At 52.5% G+C, this 23,383-nt stretch overlaps 1 protein-coding gene across 3 annotated transcripts in view; it reads right to left on the reverse strand.

The window, feature by feature from the left end:
- The window catches only part of SH2B3 (SH2B adaptor protein 3), a 48,155-nt gene extending 42,381 nt beyond the window's left edge, over window positions 1–5,774 (reverse strand). For all 3 annotated transcript variants that reach the window (XM_039471668.2, XM_039471667.2, XM_074402226.1), the window contains exon 1: window positions 5,377–5,774. The gene's annotated coding sequence lies outside the window, so the exon portion shown is untranslated. The remainder of the gene's footprint in view (window positions 1–5,376) is intronic.
- Window positions 5,775–23,383: the final 17,609 nt, after the last annotated feature.

A 23,383-nucleotide genomic window follows, 5' to 3' on the forward strand; every position in this document is an offset into this window, starting at 1 on the left:
CCACCAGAGAGCTATCTATCCAGGGCCTCAAAGCAGGCCTCAAAACAGTCCGCTTCTTGGCGCTCCCCAAGAAGCACAGCCAGCCCGAGGCACCGAGTCTGTGAGAAATCACAGGACCTTGAACAGCTGGGAACCTGGCTGTGGGATCCCCCTAATCCACGACCCCCCGAGATCAGGGCTTATCAGCCTCTCCTCTAGCTAATAACCCTGGATAATAATATAATTCGGGGAAGCTAAGATTTTCCTTTAAATGATCAGGCCCACACTCAGAGAAAGCCTTTATCCATGGTGGGAATTCCCCCTGCTGAGGCTTGGGGAGGATTTTTTTTTTCTTGGGACAGGTCTGACTGTCACCCAGGCTGGAGTATAGTGGCGTGATCACAGCTCACTCACTGCAAGCTCGACCTTCTGGGTTTAAGCAATCCTCCTGAATATCTGGGACCATAGGAGTGTGCCACCATACCCAGTTTTTTCTTTTGTTGTTGTTGTTGTAGAGACAGGGTCTCACTATATTGCCCAGGCTGGTTTCAAACTCCTAGGCTCAAGTGATCTTCCCACCTTGGCCTTCCAAAGTGCTGGGATGACAGGTGTGAGCCACTGCGCCCAGCCTGGGGAAGATTTCTTAAAGTGTAGTAAATGAAGTTAAATTGGGCCAGTCCAGAGCCTCCACTCTCCCCTGCCCCAGCTCAGACACAGGTAGGAAGTCTCACCCCTTCAGAGGGGACACTTCCCCCAAGGAGGCCTCTAGGTTGAATCTAGGCCACAGAGAACATTTCTATCTTCCCCATGCCTGGCACCAACTGCTCCAGAAGCCCAGACCCCATGGCCTAAGGAGGCCCAAAGAGTTGTGGGATTCTGACACACTGCATGACAGGCGACCCACGGCCCTTTCACAGTATTCAAACTGCCAGATGCAGAGATGCCCACGGGAAGAGCGGGGCAAAGGCGGGGACCCTGGGGAGGCCAAGAGGTGTGTTCTACCCCAGGCCATGGGGCAGCCGGCAGGTACTGATGTACCCTTGCTGGGGTCACCTTGTGCCTGGGGACATTTATCAGGCCAGCACAGTCTGCTGGAATAGGAAATGTCCTCTGGCTTCCTCTGCCCACACCGCCAGTCTGACATCCCAGCCACCACCCCAGCTAGGTTTCAGGAGGTAGGGAAAGCCAGGCGCCATCTCCCCATGGAGAGGCAGAACTGTCAGAAGCCCACCTCCCCATCCCAAGGCTGTGGCTTCCTCCTTTCGTTGCCTCTGGGTTGAAGGCAGACAGGTGAGACCCTAGGAGGGCAGCCTCTGGTGAACCTCCTTCCCATGTGCTGCTTGGGGACATCAGGAGGGACATGCATATGCCCTCAATTCTCTCGCCTCTCCCAGCAGACACTGCCCTCTCTGGGCTTCTCCTCCTTGAGATGATGCCAGTGTGTGAGCTCTGAAAGGGCAGATCCCACGCCAGTGGTCCCCTTGTGGGTCCACCTTCCTGATTGATCACATTCCCAGTCCCCCAGCTGGGACCCCCATCGGGTGCCCTGTGAGGCAGCCCCTGTGAGCAGGACACAGACTTCCTCCCTCCCAGGCCTCCCTGAGGACACATGTCCTAGGCAGCAGCCAGCTCCCTGCTGGCCAGCCAGGATGGTGGGGGGGGTCACATCCGGGTGGGCCCCCAGGGGCTCCAGGCCTGGCTCACTAGGAAGCCTGTGACCCAGCCCCACTGACTGACCCCTGACAGCGTGGCGTGGGAGGAAAAATCTTCTATCCAACTGCTCAGCTGCCGGATTTCCGGCTGGGGCGGGGTGGGGGGGTCTGCCAGGACGACCTGTTCCCCTGGGGAAGTGTCCTTTGCCCTTGCTGGGAGGAAAGATGTCCAGTGGTGGCCAGCGGAACCCCGGAGCCCTGGTAGAAGGGCGCTGATCCCTCCGGCAGCAGGGCCCCATTGAATGGATGTCCAGCGGTGGCCCTGGTCCTGCTGTCAGGCCTCGGGACCTGCCCAGTCTCCAAGGGATCTCAAGCCCTGGGGAGCTGGGGAGCTGGGTGCTGGGGTACAGGACTCCTGGGTCCAATAAGGCCTGACTCAGCAAGTGACCCCAGCTGAATCACTTCCCCTGGGCAGCCTGCCCACCTCAGTTTCCTCGGGAAGGGTGGGTAGTGAGGAATGGGGTCTTGCAGGGTATGAGCAGCTGGCACTGCCCCTCTGGACTCACTGAGGCAGGCGTCTCCGGTCTGCCCAATGGAAGCGGCTTCCTGCTCCACCTCGTCACAGATGCTGAATGCCCGTGAGCCCCTGGGGACCGTTTTCCCAGGAAACCTGGCAGTTAAGTGCCAGCCCCTATTGACCATCAACAAGAATGGCTTGCACTTATTGAGTGCCAACTGCATGCTGGGCACTGTACATGCCTCCTCTCAAAACCACCCTAACAGGGAGCTGGCAGCACCCCCATTTCATAGACAAAAAGACCTGTGGCTCAGAGAGGTTAAGGGACCAGCCCAAGGTCACACAGCCAGAGCAAGTACAGCCAACACAGTCCCAGTCCAGACACTGTACTTCACACAGCCACCCTGCAGAGGCTGGAACTCTTGGCTTCCATCAGGCAGGCAAGGCTTAGACCAGAGAAGCCAGGTTACCTGCCTAGGACCTCATACCTGGAAGCCAGTAAAGCCCAATTTGGCTCCAAAGCCCATACTGCTACCATGGGGAAGTGGGAATTCAACAGAAAAAGACTCTCATTTTAATAACAGCAGTAATACCTACTACTGTTAACTGAGTGCCAGGCTCAGCACTCGGTGCTTTACGTGCTGTGTCACAGAGAGTGCTATAGCTGTTCAAGCCTTTCACGGATGCTGTCTCAATTGTCTTGGAGAGGTTAAGTGACCAACCCGATGATTCCCAGCAATGGGAGACCCTCGTGAACATTAGCCCTCAGAAGGGTATGTGGTCATGTAAACTGGGCCCCAAAGGCACTTTCAGTGAAAGGAGCTGTATTGGCCCAGACTGAGGGACAGCTTCCTACTATGTCCCCGAGACCCCTTCAATGACCCTCCCCACCCTGGCTGGGGAGGGCACCTAGGTTCCCCTCACCCAAGACAGGTGGCACTAGGACTGGTGGCTAGGAGGTCCCTCCAAGTGCCTCCAGCTCTGCTCCACCCAGGCTATGGAGAATATCTGGGGGTGGCACAGTGGGACCCAGAAATCCAAGGACTTAGCAGTCCTACGGGATCTGATTTGTACTCAAAAGTTCTATTTATCAGAGGAGGAGCATCAGGCCCAGGTTTGAGAGGCATGGGGGTAAGGGGGAGGAGGAAGGAAAGCCAGCAGAGCTAACATCCACAGTAAAAAAGATCATCCCGGCCCCGAGGCTACTTCTCTTCCTCCTGACCAAGCCATTCTAGACTCTGTGAATCCACTCATTCATGGTTCCCATGACCCTAAGAAGTAGGTGCTATTAGCACACCCACTTTACAGATGAGGAAACTGAGGTGGGGGAGTTCAGCAAGGCCTCCTGGCTAAGGAAGTGCCCAGATCTTCAAAATTCTGCTCCCAAACACCCTGGACACTCCAGTGCTATTATGTGCAACAGATGCTCAAGGGAGACTGCAGAAGGAACAGCTCACAGCCAATAACAGTAACACTCACGAAGGTGATGATAAAAGCACCACCACCACCTGCAACTGAATCTCTTCTCTTTGCCAGGCAGCAGGTGCTCATTACACACTGGCTCATTAAATCTCCACAGCAAACCTGTTATTACCCTGTTTTGTACAGGGGGAAACTGAGGTTTACAAGTCACTTGCCCATGCCTTCAGCTGAATGGAGGCTGTGGGAGCAGCGAAGTGCAGTCTCCAGGACCCTCGTCACTATCCTCCTCCGCTTCCTGCTGAGCCCCTGCAGGCCGAGCCCCCAGCTGCTGATGCTCCGGGTCAGGCCCTTCCCAGCTGGCTGCTCTGTGGCCCACAGGGACTCGCAAAAGTTCTAAGAATGCTCACCCTTTGACTCAGAAGGATTTTCCCTCCCAGAGTGGGGTTGTGGGAACAAGCTCAGGAAAAGTGCACTAAAAACCCTTCAAACTTCCCAGTGGGCCCAGGCTCAGCCTGCCCAGGTGGCGTCTGCCGGCTCTCCCTCCACGAGGGCAGGTCCAGAGGAGCCTCCAGAATGGCCAGGTCAGTGATAGGAAACCCAGACACAACGTGCACCTGCATCCATAGAGACCCACACACCCACTGCCCTGGCAGGGGCCCTGAGGCCTAGCTGCTGGCTGGCTGGCGTGAGGGAACTGTCATCTCCCCGGCGAGGGGCTGTGTCAGATCTCGGCCCACCTGCCACGAAAGCTGGCCCTGCCCACACCGCTTTGCCCAGGCCTCTGCTCCGAATCCCCCACCGGGTTTCACTTCCTCCCACTCAGCCCAGCCTGGCCGTACCCCTCCCTGGAGGCCCCCAGCTGCAGGCGGTGACCTCCTCACCTACATCAATTGTGGTTGGGAATGGGGAAGAGAAACAGGAGAACGAGGAAACTAAAAAAAATAAAGCGGGACAAGCAGGCAGACCCCCCTCTCCGGTTCCTCAAATGCAATCCCCTCCCTCAAAACAAAGCTCCCTGGAGGGAGGGAAGGAGGCAGGCAGGGGAGGAGATTTCTGCACCAGGCATCAGAGGCCTCTGAAATACCCTCCCAATCGTCAGGATCTAGAAGACCAACACCCCCTTCTGACGTTTTTCGGTCGGAGTATTCCCAGGGAACCCCAGGTCGGAGGTGTGAGAAGATCAGTCCCAGAAACCTGTCTCTGGGACCCCTAGCCCTGGTGAACCGCCCAACTCAGCAGCGTACCGGGGCCTGGCCCAGCCCACCTCGGCAGTGCAGGGACTGGGGAGAGGGGCTTCCTGAATCAGGGCGCTACCCTTTTAGCCACATGGCCCGGAATGGGGGTGAGGAGAGGCCGGCGCATCCTCTCCCGCTGCCCTCACACCCAAGGGCTCATCTGTGTTCACAGCCTCAGTTTGACTACTTTCACTTTGAAGGTAGCATTGGATGGCCCCTGACCGCTCCTCCCCAGGCATAAGTTGAGGGGAGGGCCAACCCCAACCGGCGAGGCCGCTGTAGAGTGGGCTGGGGGCGTCAGCGAGCGATGCCCTCTCCCCGCTCCCACGGCCTCAGCTACCCCAACGCTCTCCCCAACACGTGTGTGCGTGGTGGTGGTAGCTGCGGGGGGGCGGGAGTCGCAGGTGCTGGGAGCCGTCACCCTGGAACGCCTCCATCTGAGCTGCAGGGCAGTATTTTGGGCAGGGGGTGACGCGCAGAGCCCGGGCAGAACTGGACACGGGGCCTTCCCTTCCCCCACGAAAGCCCTCCTGGCCCCGGAGGAGGACAGCGCCGGCAAAGGCGGACTCACCTGAGAGACAGGGGCTCCGGGCCCGGCCGGCCCATGGCGTCGCGCGCCCCCGGGCTCCCGAAATCCCGAGAGGGCAGGTGGGTCCCCGCCCCGGGAGCGTCCTCTCCCGCGCGCCGGCTTCTCGCTCGCGGCTCGCTGGAGCGGGGCTCAGGCAGGAAACCCGGGCTCGGAAAATGGCCAGCGCCTCATCATTTCCGCCGCCAGCGCTTGACAGTTGCGGGAGGATGCGCCCCCGGGCCGCCGCCGCCTGGGAAACTTTGCAGCCGCCGCCGTCGCCACCGCGGGCCGCGACAGTCCGGGCGGGCAGCCGGGCGGAGGCGGTGGCCCGGACCCATGCCGCCCTGCGCCGTTATGTAAAGAGATATCGGGAGTGCAAGCTGAGCCTGGCGGAGGAGGGCGGCCGCGACAGGGGCGGGGCCACGAGGAGTCACGCCCCTGGCCGCCCACGAGCCGGAGACTCAGCTGGTGGGGCGGGACGTGAGGGCGGAGCCTGGGCTGGTCCCGCCTACCAATCCCGCTAGTCTGCAGCTGACCGGGTCTGAGGCCTCTCCTAGCTAGCGCCAGGCAAGGGGCGGGGCTTTGCGAAGTCACGCCCACCACGTGCCCACTCGATTTGGCGTCTCACAGCCTAAAGAAGGGAGGATCGAAGGGGCGGGGAGAACTTAGCCTCACCCACTCAACGCCAGCAGGCCACCGGGTGCCTCAGCGCCTGGAGGCGGGGCCAGATGAGGGGGCGGGGCCTAAGGATCGCAGGGTCGAGAGGTCTGGCCTCCAAGGGGCGCGTCTCTGCTGACTCCCTCCTGTAGGGCCTTATCAGCGCCCGCAGGGCTGGGTCGTGCAATAGTGACCCAGTCTTTCATCATCGCTCGAGGGAGACAGCCCAGCCCTGCCGCGCCCTATTTGCGATCAAGCTGAGGCGATCCGCCACGGCCCTAGCCCCCCAATTTGGGTTCTGGCCCCAGCCCTCAGCTTTGCCTTGCTACAGCCAGTGCCAGTATAAACCAGCCTCCCTCCGGCTACCCGTCCTGTCCCCCAACTCTAGGAGGGGTGCATCCTTCTCCAGGAAGCCCTCTCGGACCGCTGGCTCCCGTGGCCTCTGCGCCCCCACCCCCCTCCAGCCTCCGGACTACTTACGTTTTCCCCACGGCCTCATGAGGAACCGAGACTAACAGTGGGGTTCCCCCTAGTCCGGAGTGGGGCATGCTTTCAGTCAGCCTCTCCCCCAACACGTGGGAGGGCGCGGAGGGAGGAATGTCTACCCTTCTCCCCCTCCCCCAACAGGAAACTAGTCGCCCACGCCCCCAGCTTGGAGGGGCCACCTCAAGCCTTCCCAGGCAGCAAGTGTCTCCATTCCACTGCCTCCCCCTCTTCCTACCCGGGCAAATGACTTGACTTCTCCGTACCTCCACTTCCTTGCCTATGAAATGGAAATAATGTGTACTCACTCTCCTGGCAGTGAGAATTAAGTGAGTTAATGTATTAAAGCAGTTAGCTCGAGACTTGGCTCCAGGAAGCATTCAGTGTTAAGGCAGGGAGTTCTGGCCTTTGAGCTACAGGAAGGGGTTCCCCAGGTGGGGATTTCCAGGCTCCAAGTAGACGGGGGAAGGGAGCTGGCCTGCTATAGGATTCCTGGTGTCCAATGACCTTGAAGACAAGGGCCACAAAAATCTGCTTTCCACACATAGGTATGAAATAACTGCTATGCGCCAAGCACTGTTCTAGGCGCTGGGAACACAGCAGTGAACAACACAAATATCTCTGCCTGCGTGGAGCTGATATTCTAGTGAGGAGACATAAGGCACGAATAAGTAGGGGGATCACTTATGGAATGACAAAACAGTTATGGGATGGAGATTGGGAAGGGGATATCTTAGATCTGGGGCTCAGGAAGGACACCTCTGAGGAACTAATATGTGAGCTTAGAGCCCCCCATGACAAGAAGGATCCAGGCACTACAACATCTGAGGGAAGAGCATTTCAGGCCAAAGGAACAGCATGTGCAAAGGTGCTGAGGTGGGAATACATTTGGTGCGTAGAAGAAAGTCATAAAGGCAGTGGTGACACCCATACTGATAAGAGATGACATTTCAAAGGTGGGCCCATCACATGGTGTTTTGAAGGTCCTGGTGGGGACTTTGGGAATATTTTGAGGGCAGTAGGGTGCCATGGAGGGCTGTGAGGACAAGGATCTGTTGAGGGTGGGATTCAAGCTGTTCACACAGCTTCTGAGTATGTGGGAAGAGGGGTGGGGTGGGGGAGTGTCAATGAAGTCTCAAGAAGGCCCGGTGCCGTGGCTCACACCTGTAATCCCAGCACTTTGGGAGGCTGAGGCCAGTGGATCACCTGAGGTCAGGAGTTTGAGACCAGCCTGGCCAACATGGTGAAAAACCATCTCTACTAAAAATACAAAAATTAGCTGGGTAAGGTGGTGTGTGCCTGTAGTCCCAGCTACTGGGGAGGCTGAGGCAGAAGAATTGCTTGAACCCGGGAGGCGGAGGCTACAGTGACCCGAGATCACATCACTGCACTCACCCTGGGAGACAGAGCAAGACTCCATCTCAAAAAATAAAAAGTCTGAATGGATTACCCCATATAATTTAATCAATTTCTTATACTTGGGGACACTGAGGCCAAGAGAAAACAGTTACTTGTTTGTAGCCATGCAGCTGCCAGGCGGCACCCACACAGCAGCCCGGTACCCAGCCAATGCCAAATGGCTGCTGAAATCTGCCAGCCACAAGCACTTTCCCTCTCACTGCCCAGACAGCAGCTCTGCTGACTTAAATTGGGACTTGCGGTTCTTCCCCTTTTTAATCACGGTTCAAGCCTTCTCGCCTGCCAGATTTCTCGGAGGCGCAAACTGGTTTCCTTCCTTGCTTAGTTGCTTCTCGCCCGTGTCCCCACCGGAGTTCAGTTTCTTGTTTTGGTGCTCACTGAGACCCGAAGACTTCTCGCTTTCTGTGTTTGTTCTCCCTTGGAAAGGCAAAGGGATTCCAGCAAATAACCTTCCCATCACTGTGCCCCAGATTTGAGAGCGCCGCTGCCGCGAGCACAGCAAGGTCCTCATCGCCACTGGGAGGCCAGCCACCCTCGGCTCTTCCCACCCTGCAGGTCACTGGGGCCAAGGAGAGAAAGGGTTATTCGAATTCCCACGACTGATCAGTAGCTCCCGGACACAAGCCAGGGCCCCTTAGGAGAACAGGTCCAACCGCCCTCCCTCCCTGCTGTGAAAAACGCCAACACCTCCTGCTGGCCAAGTTCCAGAAAGCTGGAGACTCACAGGATTAATAACAATTACAACACAAGAGTCAATAGCAGTAAATTAATAATGATCAATGCTATTAATATTCATGTTAGCAATTAGTATTAATAATAACTTTAATAACAACAGAAATTAACTAATACAAACACAAATACATGATATGTGCTTGAAGTGATGGATAGCTCATTTACTCTAATGTGATTCTTATTAAACACATTGCATGCCTGTAACAAAATAGCCCCCATACCCTATAAATACACACACCTACTATGTACTCATAAAAATTCAAGGTCGAGTACTGTGGCTCATGCCTGTTATTCCAGCACTTTGGGAGGCTGACGCAGGTGGACCACCTGAGGTTCAAGACAAGCCTGGTCAGCATGGCAAAAACCTGTCTCTACTAAAAATACAAAAATTAGCCAGGCATGGTGGTGGGCACTTGTAATCCCAGCTACTCAGGAGGCTGAGGCAGGAGAATAGCTTAACCAGGAGTTGGAGATTGCGGTGGGCCAAGACCGTGCCATTGCACTCCAGCCTGGGCAACAAGAGTGAAACTTCGTCTCAAAAAAAATAAATAAAAAATAAAAAAAATTCAAAAAGTATCGGGCCCGATGACTCATGCCTATAATCCCAGCAATTTGGGAGGCCAAGGTGGGTGAATCACCTGAGGTCAGGAGTTCGAGACCAGCCTGGCCAACATAGTGAAACCCTGTCCCTATAAAAAACACTATTAAAAAAATTAGCTGGGCATGGTGGTGGGCACCTGTAATGCCAGCTACTCTGGAGGCTGAGGCAGGAAATTGCTTGAACCCAGGAGGTGGAGGTTGCAGTGAGCCAAGATCGTGCCACTGCACTCCAGCCTCAGCGACAGAGGGCAACCTTTTCTCAAAAAAAAAGAAAAAATCGGCCAGGCACGGTGGCTCACACCTGTAATCCTAGCACTTCGGGAGACCAAGGCGGGTGGATCACCTGAGGTCAAGAGATCGAGACCATCCTGGTCAACATAGTGAAACCCTGTCTCTACTAAAAATACAAAAAATTAGCTGGACATGGTGGCGTGTGCCTGTGATCCCAGCTAATCAGGAGGCTGAGGCAGGAGAATTGCCTGAACCCAGGAGGCGGAGGTTGCGGTGAGCCAAGATCGCGCCATTGCACTCCAGCCTGGGTAACAAGAGCGAAACTCCGTCTCAAAAAAAAATAGGAAAAAGAAACTAGCTGGGTGTGTTGGTGGGCACCTGTAATCAAAGCTACTTGAGAGGCTGAGGCAAGGATAATCGCTTGAATCTGGGAGGTGGACGTTGCAGTGAGCCGAGATCGTGCCACCACACTCCAGCCCAGCTGGGCGACAGTGCAAGACTCTGTCTCAAAAAAATAAAATAAGTAAAATTAAAAATCAAATAGGGGTGGGGAGGTGGGGAGAGATAGCATGGAGAGAAATGCCAGATATAGTTGAAGGGGAGGAAGGCGGCAAATCACACTGCCATGTGTGTACCTATGCAACAATCTTGCATGTTCTTCACATGTACCCCAAAACCTAAAATGCAATTTATTTTATTATTTTTTTTTTGAGACGGAGTTTCGCTCTTGTTACCCAGGCTGGAGTGCAATGGCGCGATCTCGGCTCACCGCAACCTCCGCCTCCTGGGTTCAGGCAATTCTCCTGCCTCAGCCTCCTGAGCAGCTGGGATTACAGGCACGCGCCACCATGCCCAGCTAATTTTTTGTATTTTTAGTAGAGACGGGGTTTCACCATGTTGACCAGGTTGGTCTCGATCTCTCGACCTCGTGATCCACCCGCCTCGGCCTCCCAAAGTGCTGGGATTACAGGCTTGAGCCACCGCGCCCGGCTAAAATGCAATTTAAAAAAATTAAATAAAAAATTTTTTATGCCGAGTGCGGTGGCTCAAGCCTGTAATCCCAGTACTTTGGGAGGCCGAGGGGGGTGGATCACGAGGTCGAGAGATCGAGACCATCCTGGTCAACATGGTGAAACCCCGTCTCTACTAAAAATACAAAAAATTAGCTGGGCATGGTGGCGTGTGCCTGTAATCCCAGCTACTCAGGAGGCTGAGGCAGGAGCATTGCCTGAACCCAGGAGGCGGAGGTTGCGGTGAGCCGAGATCGCGCCATTGCACTCCAGCCTGGGTAACAAGAGCGAAACTCCACCTCAAAAAAAAAAAAAAAAAAAAAAAAAAAAATTTATTATTTTTTATTTTTTTTTGAGACGGAGTTTCGCTCTTGTTACCCAGGCTGGAGCCGAGATCGCGCCATTGCACTCCAGCCTGGGTAACGAGAGCGAAACTCCACCTCAAAAAAAAAAAATTATTATTTTTTATTTTTTTTTGAGACGGAGTTTCGCTCTTATTACCCAGGCTGGAGCCGAGATCGCGCCATTGCACTCCAGCCTGGGTAACAAGAGCGAAACTCCACCTCAAAAAAAAAAAAAAATTTATTATTTTTTATTTTTTTTTTGAGACGGAGTTTCACTCTTGTTACCCAGGCTGGAGTGCAATGGCGCGATCTCGGCTCACCGCAACCTCCGCCTCCTGGGCTCAGGCAATTCTCCTGCCTCAGCCTCCTGAGTAGCTGGGATTACAGGCACGTGCCACCATGCCCAGCTAATTTTTTGTATTTTTAGTAGAGACGGGGTTTCACCATGTTGACCAGGATGGTCTCGATCTCTCGACCTCGTGATCCACCCGCCTCGGCCTCCCAAAGTGCTGGGATTACAGGCTTGAGCCACCGTGCCCAGCCATAAAAAAATTTTTTGAGACAGAGTGTCACTCTGTCACCCAGGCTGGAGTGCAATGTTCGGATCTCAGCTCACTGCAACCTCCCTGACCCGGGTTCAAGTGACGCTCCTCCCTCAGTCTTCTGAGTAGCTGGAATTACAGGCATCTGCCACCACGCCCAGCTAACTTTTGTATTTTTAGTAGAGACGGGATTTCACCGTGTTGGCCAGGGTGGTCTTGAACTTCTGACCTTGTGATTCACCCACCTCGGCCTCCCAAAGTGCTGGGATTACAGGCATGAGTCACCGCGCTCAGCCAATAAAATAAATTTTAAAAATATATAAATTTTAAGTTAGTACAGGATTCATAATAAATTAATTTCTTATTATTTAATAACAAAAGGGCCAATAGCAATAAATATGATAATAAAACAAGAGTTAACTGGTTTGATTAATAATACTTACTGTTAGCTGTTATAGGATTAATAGTGAATGTGAATAACAATAGGATACTAATAGTAAATATAACAATAATAGTAACACATCTAGGATTATAAGTATAAATACACTATAAACAAATCTATCAATATTTAATATACTTTTATATTAAAATATTGATAGTATAAAAGTAAATATAAAATAATAGGATATTCATGAGATGAATGATAATAAGGGTAATATGGCCAGATGCTGTGGCTCATGCATGTAATCTCAGCACCTTGGGAGGCTGAGGTGAGCAGATCGCTAGATCCCAGGGGTTCAAGATCAGCCTGGGCAACATAATGAGAGCCCACTTCTATTTTATTTATTTATTAATTTAGAAACAGAGTTTCACTCTTGTCACCCAGGCTGGAGTACAGTGGTGCAATTTTGGCTCACTGCAACCTCCACCTCCTGGGTTCAAGAGATCCTCCTGCCTCAGCCTCTTGAGTAGCTAGGATTACAGGTGCCCAGCACCACGCAGGCTAATTTTTTATACTTTCAGTAGAGACGGGGTTTGACCATGTTGGGCAGGCTGGTCTTGAACTCCTGACCTCAGGTGATCCGCCCACCTTCACCTCCCAAAGTGCTGGGATTACAGATGTGAGTCAACAAGCCCGGCCTCTATTTTATTAAAAAAATAATAATAACAATAAGGTTGATATCACTGAGTATTTGAAATAGGGTTAGTGTTACTAAGGAACTGAATTTGGAACTTCATTTAATTTTGGTGGCAGGTGGGATGGAGTCTCGCTCTGTTGCCCAGACTGGAGCACAGTGACACAGTCTTGGCTCACTGCAGCCTCCACCTCCTAGGTTCAATTGATTCTCCTGTCTCAGCCTCCTGAGTAGCTAGAATTGCAGGCGAGCGCCACAATGCCCAGCTAATATTTGTATTTTCAGTAGAGATGGGGTTTCACCATGTTTGGTCAGGCTGGTCTCAAACTCCTAACCTCAAGTGATCTGCCCACCTCGGGCTCCCAAAGTGCTGGGATTACAGGCATGAGCCACCCCCAGCCCAGCCACTTTATTTAATGTTAATTAATTAAAATGTAAGTAGCCACATGTGGCTAGTAGCTACTGTGCTGGACAGCAGGGCTCTGGACTTTTTACATATGTTAACTCCTTTAATCTTTATAAGGCTGGGTGCAGTGGCTCATGCCCATAATGTACTAGTACCCAGTCTGTACTAAAAATACAAAAAAAATTAGCTGGCTGTGGTGGTGCATGCCTGTATTCCCAGCTACTCGGGAGGCAGAGGTAGGAGAATCACTTGAATTCAGGAGGCGGAGTTTGCAGTAAGCTGAGATGGCGCCATTGCACTCCAGCCTGGGCAACAAGCAAAACTCCGTCTCAAAAAAAAACCTTTACAATGGCCCTGGGGTTGTTGTATTATTAATATTACTATCTTCATTTTATGATAAGAAAACTGAGGTACTTAATACCCCCAATCAGAGCCTCTTCCACCTCAAGGACAGAACACCATTGTTTAAGGGGAACCTGAAATAAAGCATGAAGACTCTGGGGTCGCCCAGACAGGTTTAGAATTCTCTGTTCTGTTATCTCCTCGCTGTACAGTCACATAGATTCTATGGGGCTCAGTTTCCTCATCTGGAAAATAGGGACAGTAACAGAACTGATCCCATTGGGTTGTGGGGGAGAATTTGACGAGAAAACTTACATTAATGGCTTGGGAGGTGGGGGAGGTACTTCCACACAGCAAATTGTTAAAGAATGTTGAATATCGCCCGGGCGTGGTGGTTCACGCCTGTAATCCCAGCACTTTGGGAGGCAGAGGTGGGCAGATCACCTGTGGTCAGGAGTTTGAGACCAGCCTGGTCAATATGCCGAAACCCTGTCTCTATGAAAAATACAAAAATTAGCTGGGCATGGTGGCGGGCGCCTGTCATCCCAGCTATTTGGGAGGCTGAGGCAGGAAGAATCGCTTGAACCTGGGAGGCGGAGGTTATAATGAGCCAGCACCCTTGCACTCCAGCCTGGGTGAGAGTGAGACTCTGTTTAAAAAATAATATATCTGGGCGTGGTGGTGGATGCCTGTAATCCCACCTACTCAGCAGGCTGAGACAGGAGAATTGCTTGAACCTGGGAGGCAGAGGTTTTGGTGAGCCAGGATTGCGCCACTGCACTCCAACCTGGGTGACAGAGACTCCATCTCAAAAAAAAAAATGTTGTTTATAATCTATGATTGGGCGTGAGAGTCCCATGTCCCTTGAGAGCTGTGAAGAGGAGTTGCCATAGAGACCAGCCCTGTAGCCAACAGAACTTCACACCCCTTTTTACAGATGCACACATTGAGGCCTGACAGCAAAGATCTTGCCCAGGGTCACCAGCCAGAGTGGAGTCCTTGGTGTCCTCATTTGTAAAATGTGCTTCTCCAGGCCTGGGTCACAGGCAAGGAGGGGGCCCGGGGACCTGGCTTGGCCCCCAGCTGGGCACTGGCACGGGCTGTTGGCATTTCCCATGCCCAAGTTCCCATCACGGCATTGCCTGTGACTTCCAAAGGTCTCCTTTTGCCTCCAGCCAGAGGTTCCCTCTCACTTTGAGCCTCAGTGTCTCTGGCTTGTCAAATAGGTGTGACAGTAGTTGGGTGAAGGGAGATGACATTGTGTAGGACATTGTCCCTAGTGGCCTTCAGTGAATTCAAAGGGTGCTGACCGATATCAAAGAAACTTCCAGCACCCTGGGCTCCTCTCGGCTGTTCCTCAAACTCACCTTCATGCTCCACTCCAAGGTCTTAGTACTGGCTGTTCCCTATGCTCAGAATGCCCTTCGACCAGGTGTTTCTTTTTTCTTTTTCTTTTTCTTTCTTTTTTTTTTTTTTTTGAGACAAAATCTCACTCTGTTGCCCAGGCTGGAGTGCAGGGGCTCAACCTCGGCTCGCTGCAGCCTCCACTGCCTCCTGGGTTCAAGTGTTTCTTCTGCCTCAGCCTCCTGAGAAGCTGGAATTACAAGCAAAAGGCACCATGCCCAGCGAATGTTTGTATTTTCAGTAGAGACAGGGTTTCACCATGTTGGCCAGTCTGGCCTTGAACTCCTGACCTCAGGCAATCTGCCTGCCATGGCCTTCCAAAGTGCTGGGATTACAGGTGTGAGCCACCGCGCCCCAGCGGTCTACTCTCACTTTCTTCACTCCCTGGAGGTGCCTGACTACCCACCAAACCCAAACCAGCCTTACTCCCATTGCTGACTTGCTGACACTCTCCATCTCGCTTCTGCTCCACCTTTTTTTTTTTTTTTTTTTTTGACACGGAGTCTTGCTTGTTGCCCAGGCTGGAGTACAGTGGAGCGATCTTGGCTCACTGCAACCTCTACCTCCCGGGTTCAAGCAATTCTCCTGCCTCAGCCTCCAGAGTAGCTGGGACTACAGGCACACGCCATCATGCCTGGTCTTGTCACATTGCCCAGACTGGAGTGCAATGGCTATTCACAGGCACATTCACTGGCCTCAATCCTCCTGTTTCAGCCTCTTGAGTAGCTGGGACTGTGGGTGCCTGCCACCAGCCCATGTTTTGGACTACAATCTCATGAGTGAGAGACCCTGGACTACACGCTAAGTCATACTGCGTGTCAATTCCTAAAACCGTATGAGATAAGACAGGTTTGTTGTTTTAAGCCAGTACATGTGGGAGTAATTAGTTACCCAGCAATCAATAATTAACACAGAACTCCAGAAGCCTGGGCGCAGGGGTCTAACCAACTCTTTTTCCCACCCATTAGGGTCCAACGGAGACCAAGAGGGCTCCGGAAATGGTCCCCCTTGGTCAACACACCTCTGCCCCAGGCCAGAAGAGAATGATGCTACTGAGTCCTTCCTTTTCTCGCCTGGGCGGGCCAAACTCCCAGGGCAGATTCCGGAGCTCAGGGTCTGATCTGCTGAGCTCAGGTGCCTGATGCCATCTCTCCCTCCGCTTCCTTCCCTTGGCTTCGGTTCCATTTTCTGTCCTCCCAGTGCCTTAGAAGCTAAAATTGCCACAAGTCCTTGCCTAAGAAAAGCATGAACAGTATTTACAGTCTGGACTCCATTTATGGAAGCGAGAGCCACGCTGAGAACATCACAGGCCTTATCTCTCTCACTCCAAATGAAGGGTTTGCTATTCATTTTCCCATTTGTCAGATGAGGGAACTGAGGCACAGGGCAGTGAAGGGACACATCCATCTCACACAGCTGGTGATGGAGAAGCTGCTTCCGACTAAAGACTGGTCTCACTGCAGAGCCCTACCTCTTAACCACCTACTGAGCCCAAGTGATAATACAAAATGATGGTAATCACAGAATTAATGACACTGAATCAATGATTAATTAATGTTCTTTTCTTTTTTTTTTTTTTTTTGGAGACAGGTTGCTCTGTCACCCAGACTGCAGGACAGTGGCTGGATCTTGGCTCACTGCAATCTTTGCCTTCTGGGTTCGAGCAATTCTCGTGCCTCAGCCTCCCAAGTAGCTGGGATTACAGGCATGAGTCACCACGCCTGGCCAACTTTTTTTGTTGTTGTTTTTTGAGACGGAGTCTTGCTGTCACCCAGGCTGAAGCAAATTCTCCGCTCACCACAACCTCCACCTCCCGGGTTCAAGCAGTTCTCCTCCCTCAGCCTACCGAGTAGCTGGAACTACAGGCGTGCTCCACCACTCCTGCTAATTTTTGTATTTTTAGTAGAGACAGGGTGTCAACATATTGGTCAGGCTGATCTTGAACTCTTGACCTCGTGATCCACCCGCCTTGTCCTCCCAAAGTGCTGGGATTACAGGTGTGAGCCACCGCACCTGGCCCTAATTTTTTTGTATTTTTAGTAGAGACAGGGTTTCCCCATGTTGCTCAAACTATCTGCCTCAGCCTCCCAAAGTGCTGGGATTAAAAGCCACCTCAGGCCGGGCGTGGTGGCTCAAGCCTGTAATCCCAGCACTTTGGGAGGCTGAGGTGGGTGGATCATGAGGTCAAGAGATCGAGACTGTCCTGGTCAACATGGTGAAACCCCGTCTCTACTACAAATACAAAAAATTAGCTGGGCATGGTGGCGCGTGCCTGTAATCCCAGCTACTCAGGAGGCTGAGGCAGGAGAATTGCCTGAACCCAGGAGGCGGAGGTTGCGGTGAGCCGAGATCGCGCCATTGCACTCCAGCCTGGGTAACAAGAGCGTAACTCTGTCTCAAAAAAAAAAAAAAAAAGCCACCTCACCTGGCCTAATTAATAGTTCTGAGTGATCAATGAATTATTAGAGGATTACGTGCCAAGCACTCCTCTGAGGGCTTAGTTTAGGTGGATTATGACAATTTTAAGGAGAGAATGTTGTTTTCCCCCACTTGACAGAGGAGGAAACTGAGGCACAGAAATGCGAACTGACTTCCCCAAGTCACATGGCTGGTAAGTGGCCCAGCAGCAATTTACACCCAGGCTCCCCAGTTCTGATCTTAACCAAAAACAGCGAGCGCTGTGCACCCCACCCCCACCAGCGCCTCCCCGCCACCAGCGCCTCCCTCACCCCGCCCTCCCGCGCCTCAGCCTGCGAGCCACCCTCTCTTCCGCCAGCCCTGGGAATCTGGTTTCTAGGGGAAATGACTCAGTGGCCTGAGGCCCATGAGATATTCACTTCCAATCCCGGTAATTGAGGCCCTAATAGCTCCTCAGAGGATGTACAACCCAGTTACCTCCGCCGTCCCCACCCCTGACCCGGGATCAACGTGGGACACGCGAGCTCCCCAGGGCGGGGCTTGACCACAGTCCTAGGGGGCGGGTTCTGCAGGGGCGGGTTCTGCGGGTGCAGGCGCGCGGTTGCGTGGGGCTCTGGCGCCCCCTGGTGGCTCTGCAGGCATAGTGGTGCGTGCCTGTAGTCCTAGCTACCTGGGAGGCTGAGGCAGGAGAATCGTTTGAACCTGGGAAGCGGAGGTTGAAGTGGGCTGAGATTGTACCGTTGGACTCCGGCCTGGGCAACAAGAGCGAACCTCCATCTAAAAAAAAAAAAAAAAAAAAAAAAATGCCGGGCACGGTGGCTCATGCCTGTAATCCCAACACTTTGGGAGGCTGAGGTGGGCGGATCACCTGAGATAAGGAGTTTAAGACCAGCCTGGCCAACATGGCAAAACCCCATCTCTACTAAAAAAAAACAAAAACAAAAACAAAAACAAAAAACAAAACAAAACAAAACACACACACACACACACAAACCCCACAATTAGCTGGGCGTGGTGGTGTGTACCTATAATCCCAGCTACTCTGGAGGCTGAGGCAGGAGAATTGTTTGAACCTGGAGGCAGAGGTTGCAGTGAACTGAGATCTGCACTCCAGCCTGGGCGACAGAGTGGGACTCCATCAAAAACAAACAAACCTGGCCTTGGCCAGTAGGCTGGCACCCGCTCTGCCTCTTCCTGTGAGAACATGGGTGCCTCCTCACCATCTTGGAGTTTGGGCTGAGGATTCACAGTGAGGCACCATGTCAAACAGACACGGCCCCGGTCCCAGACAATACCTCTTCGTTACTTTGAGCAGATGAAATTTAGGAATTGAAATTGCCCGTTGGGAGAAAATGTCCAGGAATTTAGGGGTCTGTGGCAGGGGTCTGAGACTGAGAGCTGGATGCCAAACAGCAGGGCCAGGGGACACTAGCTCAGCCACTGACTTATGTCCAGGTCACCAGGCACCTGCTATGTCCTGGGCACTGCCAGGTGCTGATAAATGAGAGGCCCCCTTAAAGGAGGGGAGAGAGGATGAAAGAGAATTTGGTAATGCCAGCTTTTTTTTTTTTTTTTTTTTGAGACAGTCTCGCTCTGTCACCCAGCCTGGAGTACAGTGGCATGATCATTCACTGCAGCCTCGACCTTCCACACTCGAGTGATCCTCCTGCCTCAGCCCCCTAAGTAGCTGGGAGTACAGGTGAATGCCACCATGCCCAGCTAATTTTTATTTTATTTATTTATTTATTTATTTTGTATAGAGAGGGAGTCTTGCTATATTGCCCAGGCTAGTCTCGAATTCCTAGCCTAAAGCAATCCTGCCTCCTCAGCCTCCCAAAGTGCTGGGATGACAGGTGTGAGCCACCATGTTCCATGTGCCAACTTTTAAAGCAAGATTCAGAAATCCTGCACTAGCCAGGCATGGTGGCTCACATCTGTCATCCTAGCACTTTGGGAGGCCAAGGCGGGCAGTTTGCCTGAGCTCAGGAGTTCAAGACCAGCCTGGGCAATAGGGCGAAACTCCATCTCTACTAAAAATACAAAAAGAAATTAGCTGGGCAAGGTGGTGCCTGCCTGTAATCCCAGCTACTCTGGAGCCTGAGGCACGAGAATCGCTTGAACCCGGAAGGCAGAGGTTGCAGTGAGCCAAGATCAAGCCAATGCACTCTAGCTTGGGCAACAGAGTGAGACTGTGTCTCAAACATAAATAAATACATAAATCCTGCACTTGAGGCAGTGATGGGCCAGCAAGACCCTCCGGGTCTTCAGGACTTTAGCAAAATTCACTCCCACACAGCAACCCAGCCCTTGGCTGGTGCCTTCTTTTCCCCCCGTATATACAGGGACCGTTGTGGTGGGGGGACTCTGGCCCTCCCTATGCTTCCCCTTCCTCTGTGTCCTGCCCAGCGTGGGGCTGGGCCAGCGTGTTTGTGGTGGAGGATAATTTCAGTTCCCTCTTGTGGGTGGCTGGCTCAGCCCACGTCTTGGGTGGGGTGGCCAGGGTGGAAGGAAGCTCTGCCTCAGATCCCACCTGGAACACCATTGGCCCCTGCTGGTGGCTGGGTGAAGAGGGCATCACAGGAAAGGGTCGGGGGACTGAGAGCTGGATGCCAAACTGTAGGCCAGGGGACACCAGCTCAGCCACTGACTATGCCCCAGTCACGGAGCACCTGCTATGTCCTGGGCACTGCCAGGTGCTGAGGCACAGCGTTGAACAAGGCAGACCAAGCCCCCTGCCCTCCTGGGCCTGTCTTCCAATGTGGGGAGACATTTGCCAAGGTGATGTCCGCCAAGCTTACGTCCACAGTTGTCAAACCCAGACACGCGACCTGCAATTGGCCTCTCCTGGTTTGTCTCCTATGTCACTGGCTGTGTCTTGTCATCTCCTTTGTGGGTTCTGCCTCATCTTCCCACAGGCCTCCTCGATGTCATTGTGCCTCTCTCCTCCTCTCTCTGCTGCAGCCACATGGCCTCCCGGTTGCGTTGCCTGCCTGCGGCCCTTTGCACATGCTGTTCCTTCTGCCAACAATGCTGCTCCCTGGCCATGTGCATGGTTTGTGCCTTATTTCCTTCAGGTCTTTGCTCAAAGGTAAATGGCAACTCCTGCAACCCATCCTCATGAACAATTCATAGCCTCTTGCCTTGCTTTTTTCTCCTGGGCTCTTAACTTCAACTCACAGACTGTATGAATGTTATTTCCTTATTTTTCCCTCCGGTCAGGGAGGGTAGGGGCACTTGTCTGTCTTTAAAAAAAATAATGAGTTATTGAAGTGAAGTTTCTGTAACATAAAACTAATTTTTTTTTGGTTTTGAGACGAAGTCTAGCTGTGTTACCAGACTGGAGTGCAGTGGTGTGATCTTGCCTCGCTGCAACCTCAGACTCCATGGTTCAAGTGATTCTCCTGTCTCGAAGTCTCCTGAGTTGCTGGGACTACAGGCACACACCACCATGCCTGGCTAATTTTTGTATTTTTAGTAAAGATGGGGTTTCACCCTGTTGGCCAGGATGGTCTCGATCTCCTGACTTCGTGATCTGCCTACCTTGGCCTACCAAAGTGCTGGGATTACAGGTGTGAACCACTGTACCTGGCCATCTTTTTTTTTTTAAATAGGGAATAGAGATGGAATCTTGCTATGTTGCCCAGGATGGTCTTGAACTCCTGGGCTCAAGTGATTCTTCTGCCTCAACCTCCCAAGACGCTGAACCTATAGGTGTGAGCCACTGCGCCCAGCAAAACCAACCATTTTATTTATTTATTTATTTACTCTGTCACCTAGGCTAGAGTGTGGTGGTGGCAGGATCATGGCTCACTGCAGCCTCAACCTCTCGGGCTCAAGAGATCCTCCTGCCTCAGCCTCTGAAGCGTGGGACTACAAAAAAAAGTTAAAAAGTGCTGGGTTTAAGGTGTGAGCCACCAAGTCCGCAAAAGTAACCATTTAATTCATTATTTTTTGATACAGAGTCTTGCTCTGTCATCCAGGCTGGTATGGAGTGTCATGGTCTCAGTTCACTGCAACCTCTGCCTCCTGTGTTCAAGCAATTCTCCCACCTCAGCCTCCTGAGAAGCTGGAATTACAGGCCAGCACCACCATGCCTGGCTACTTTTATATTTGTAGTAGAGACTGGGTTTCGCCATGTTGGCTGGGCTGGTCTAGAACTCCTGACTTCAAATGATCTGCCTGCCTTGGCCGCCAAAAGTGCTGGGATTACAGGCATGAGCCACTGTGTCTGGCCAGTGCCTGTCTTTTTAACTTGTGTCCCTGGTGCCTGGGTCACAGCAGTGCCCAATAAATACTGGTTGAGAGAATGGGAGGAAGCGAAGCCATCTGACTTAGTGGGAGGAGAAGGGTTGGGATTACAGGCCTTCCTGGAAGAGGCGATGGCTGAGTGAAAGCTTAAAGGAGGAGAGGGGTGGCTGGGTGACAGAGGAAGCCTTCGGGGAAGGGACCAACACGTGCAAGGGCCTGGAGCTGGTGCACTCTGGGAAGAGAGGGAGGCCAGGCGGCTGCAGCGGAGCATGGGGACAGTAAACCATGTGTGAAGAGGCTGGAGGGGTAGCCAGCAGCCAGGATAAGGGGGACCTTGTCACCCAAGGGGCAGAGTCTGGACTTGTTCCCAGGGCCATGGGAAACCATGGAAAGGCTTTGAGCAAGAGGGTTCCATGACTTGATTACATGTTTTTTTTTTTTTTGAGACAGAATCTTGCTCTGTCACTCCTGCACACCCAGGCTGGAGTGCAGTGGTGTGATTTCAGTTCACTACAACCCCTGTCTCCTGGGTTCAAGTGATTCTCCTGCCTTAGCCTCCTGAGTAGCTGGGGTTACAGGTGCCCACCACCGCCCTGGCTAATTTTTGTATTATTAGTAGAGATGGGTTTCACCATGTTGGCCAGGCTGGTCTCAAACTCCTGACCTCATGATCCACCCGCATCGGCCTCCCAAAGTGCTGGGATTACAGGTGTGAGCCACTGTGTCCGGCCCTCATGTAAGTTCTAAGATGATCCCTCCGCTGCTTAGTAGAGAATGAGCCCAGGGGCTGAGGGAGTTGGGAGTGGCAGAAGGGAGGTTGGAGGGGAGGCTGCCACAGCCGACCGGGGAGAGAGAACGGTGGCCTGGGGTGGGGAAGTGGAAGCAGAGATGGAGAAGTGATGGATTCAAGACATGGTTTGGAGGTAAAATCAGGACTTGATCTTGGTGGCCACAGCCCAGTTCCAGTTCCCAAATTCCCCTTTCCAGGCCTTCTGACTCACCATCTGCTCTCCATGCCTCTCTTGTTCCCAGCCACAAAGCTGCCTGGGTGTTCACAGTAGCCCAAATGTGGAGACACCCTACGGTCCTCAGTGGATGGATGGATAAGCAAAAGGTGGCATATCTGGCTGGGTGCAGTGGCTTAGACCTGCAATTCCAGCACTCTGAAAGGCCAAGATGGGTGGATCACTTGAGGTCAGTAGTTCAAGACCAGCCTGGGCAATATAATGAGACCCTGTCTCTACAAAAAAAATGGTCTGGAGCAGTGGCATGCACCTGTAATCCCAGCTACTCAGGAGGCTGAGGCAGGAGAAGGGCTTGAACCCAGGAGATGGAGGTTGCAGTGAGCTGAGATCGAGCCATTGCACTCCAGCCTGGGTGACAGAGTGAGACTCCGTCTCAAAAAAAAAAAAAAAAAAAAAAAAAGACCGGAACAAGGAAACCCATAGAGACAGGGCAGATGGCTGGTTGCCAGGGGCTCAGGGGACGGGCAACAGGGAGTAACTGCTTAACAGATACAGAGTTTTTCCTTTTGGGGTGATAAAAATGTTTTGGAATGATCAACGATTCCAATTCTCAAGGGAAAAAGGAAAAAGTTTTGGAACTCGATGGAGGTGGTAGCTTTACAACATTGTGAATGTGCTAAATGCTGCTGAATTGTTCACTTTATTTATTTATTTCAAGACAGGATCTCGCTCCGTCACCCAGGCTGGAGTGTAGCGGAGCTTGCTGCAGCCTCCACCTCCTGTGCTCAAGCAATCCTCTCACCTCAGCCTCCCAAGTAGCTTGGAATACAGGTGCCCACCATCCACATTGGCTAAATTTTTTTTTCGGGGGTGTGTGCCAATTTTAGACAGTTTTATTTAAAACGTTGCGTTTTCCACTTACAATACAGTTTTTTTAATAAACTACGATGTTACTTCCTTCCCCTGTGCACATGTTCCATGTAAGTATTAAGAATGCCCAGTAATTTGCTCTAGGGTTTGACTTTTTATTTTCATTTAGTTATTTACTTTTTGAGATGGAATCTCGCTCTGTCGCCCAGGCTGGAGTGCAATGGCATGATCCCCGCTCACTGCAACCTCTACCTCCCAGGTTC

The sequence above is a fragment of the Saimiri boliviensis genome, chromosome 7 (genome assembly GCF_048565385.1).
Source record: "Saimiri boliviensis isolate mSaiBol1 chromosome 7, mSaiBol1.pri, whole genome shotgun sequence".
Taxonomy (NCBI): domain Eukaryota; kingdom Metazoa; phylum Chordata; class Mammalia; order Primates; family Cebidae; genus Saimiri; species Saimiri boliviensis.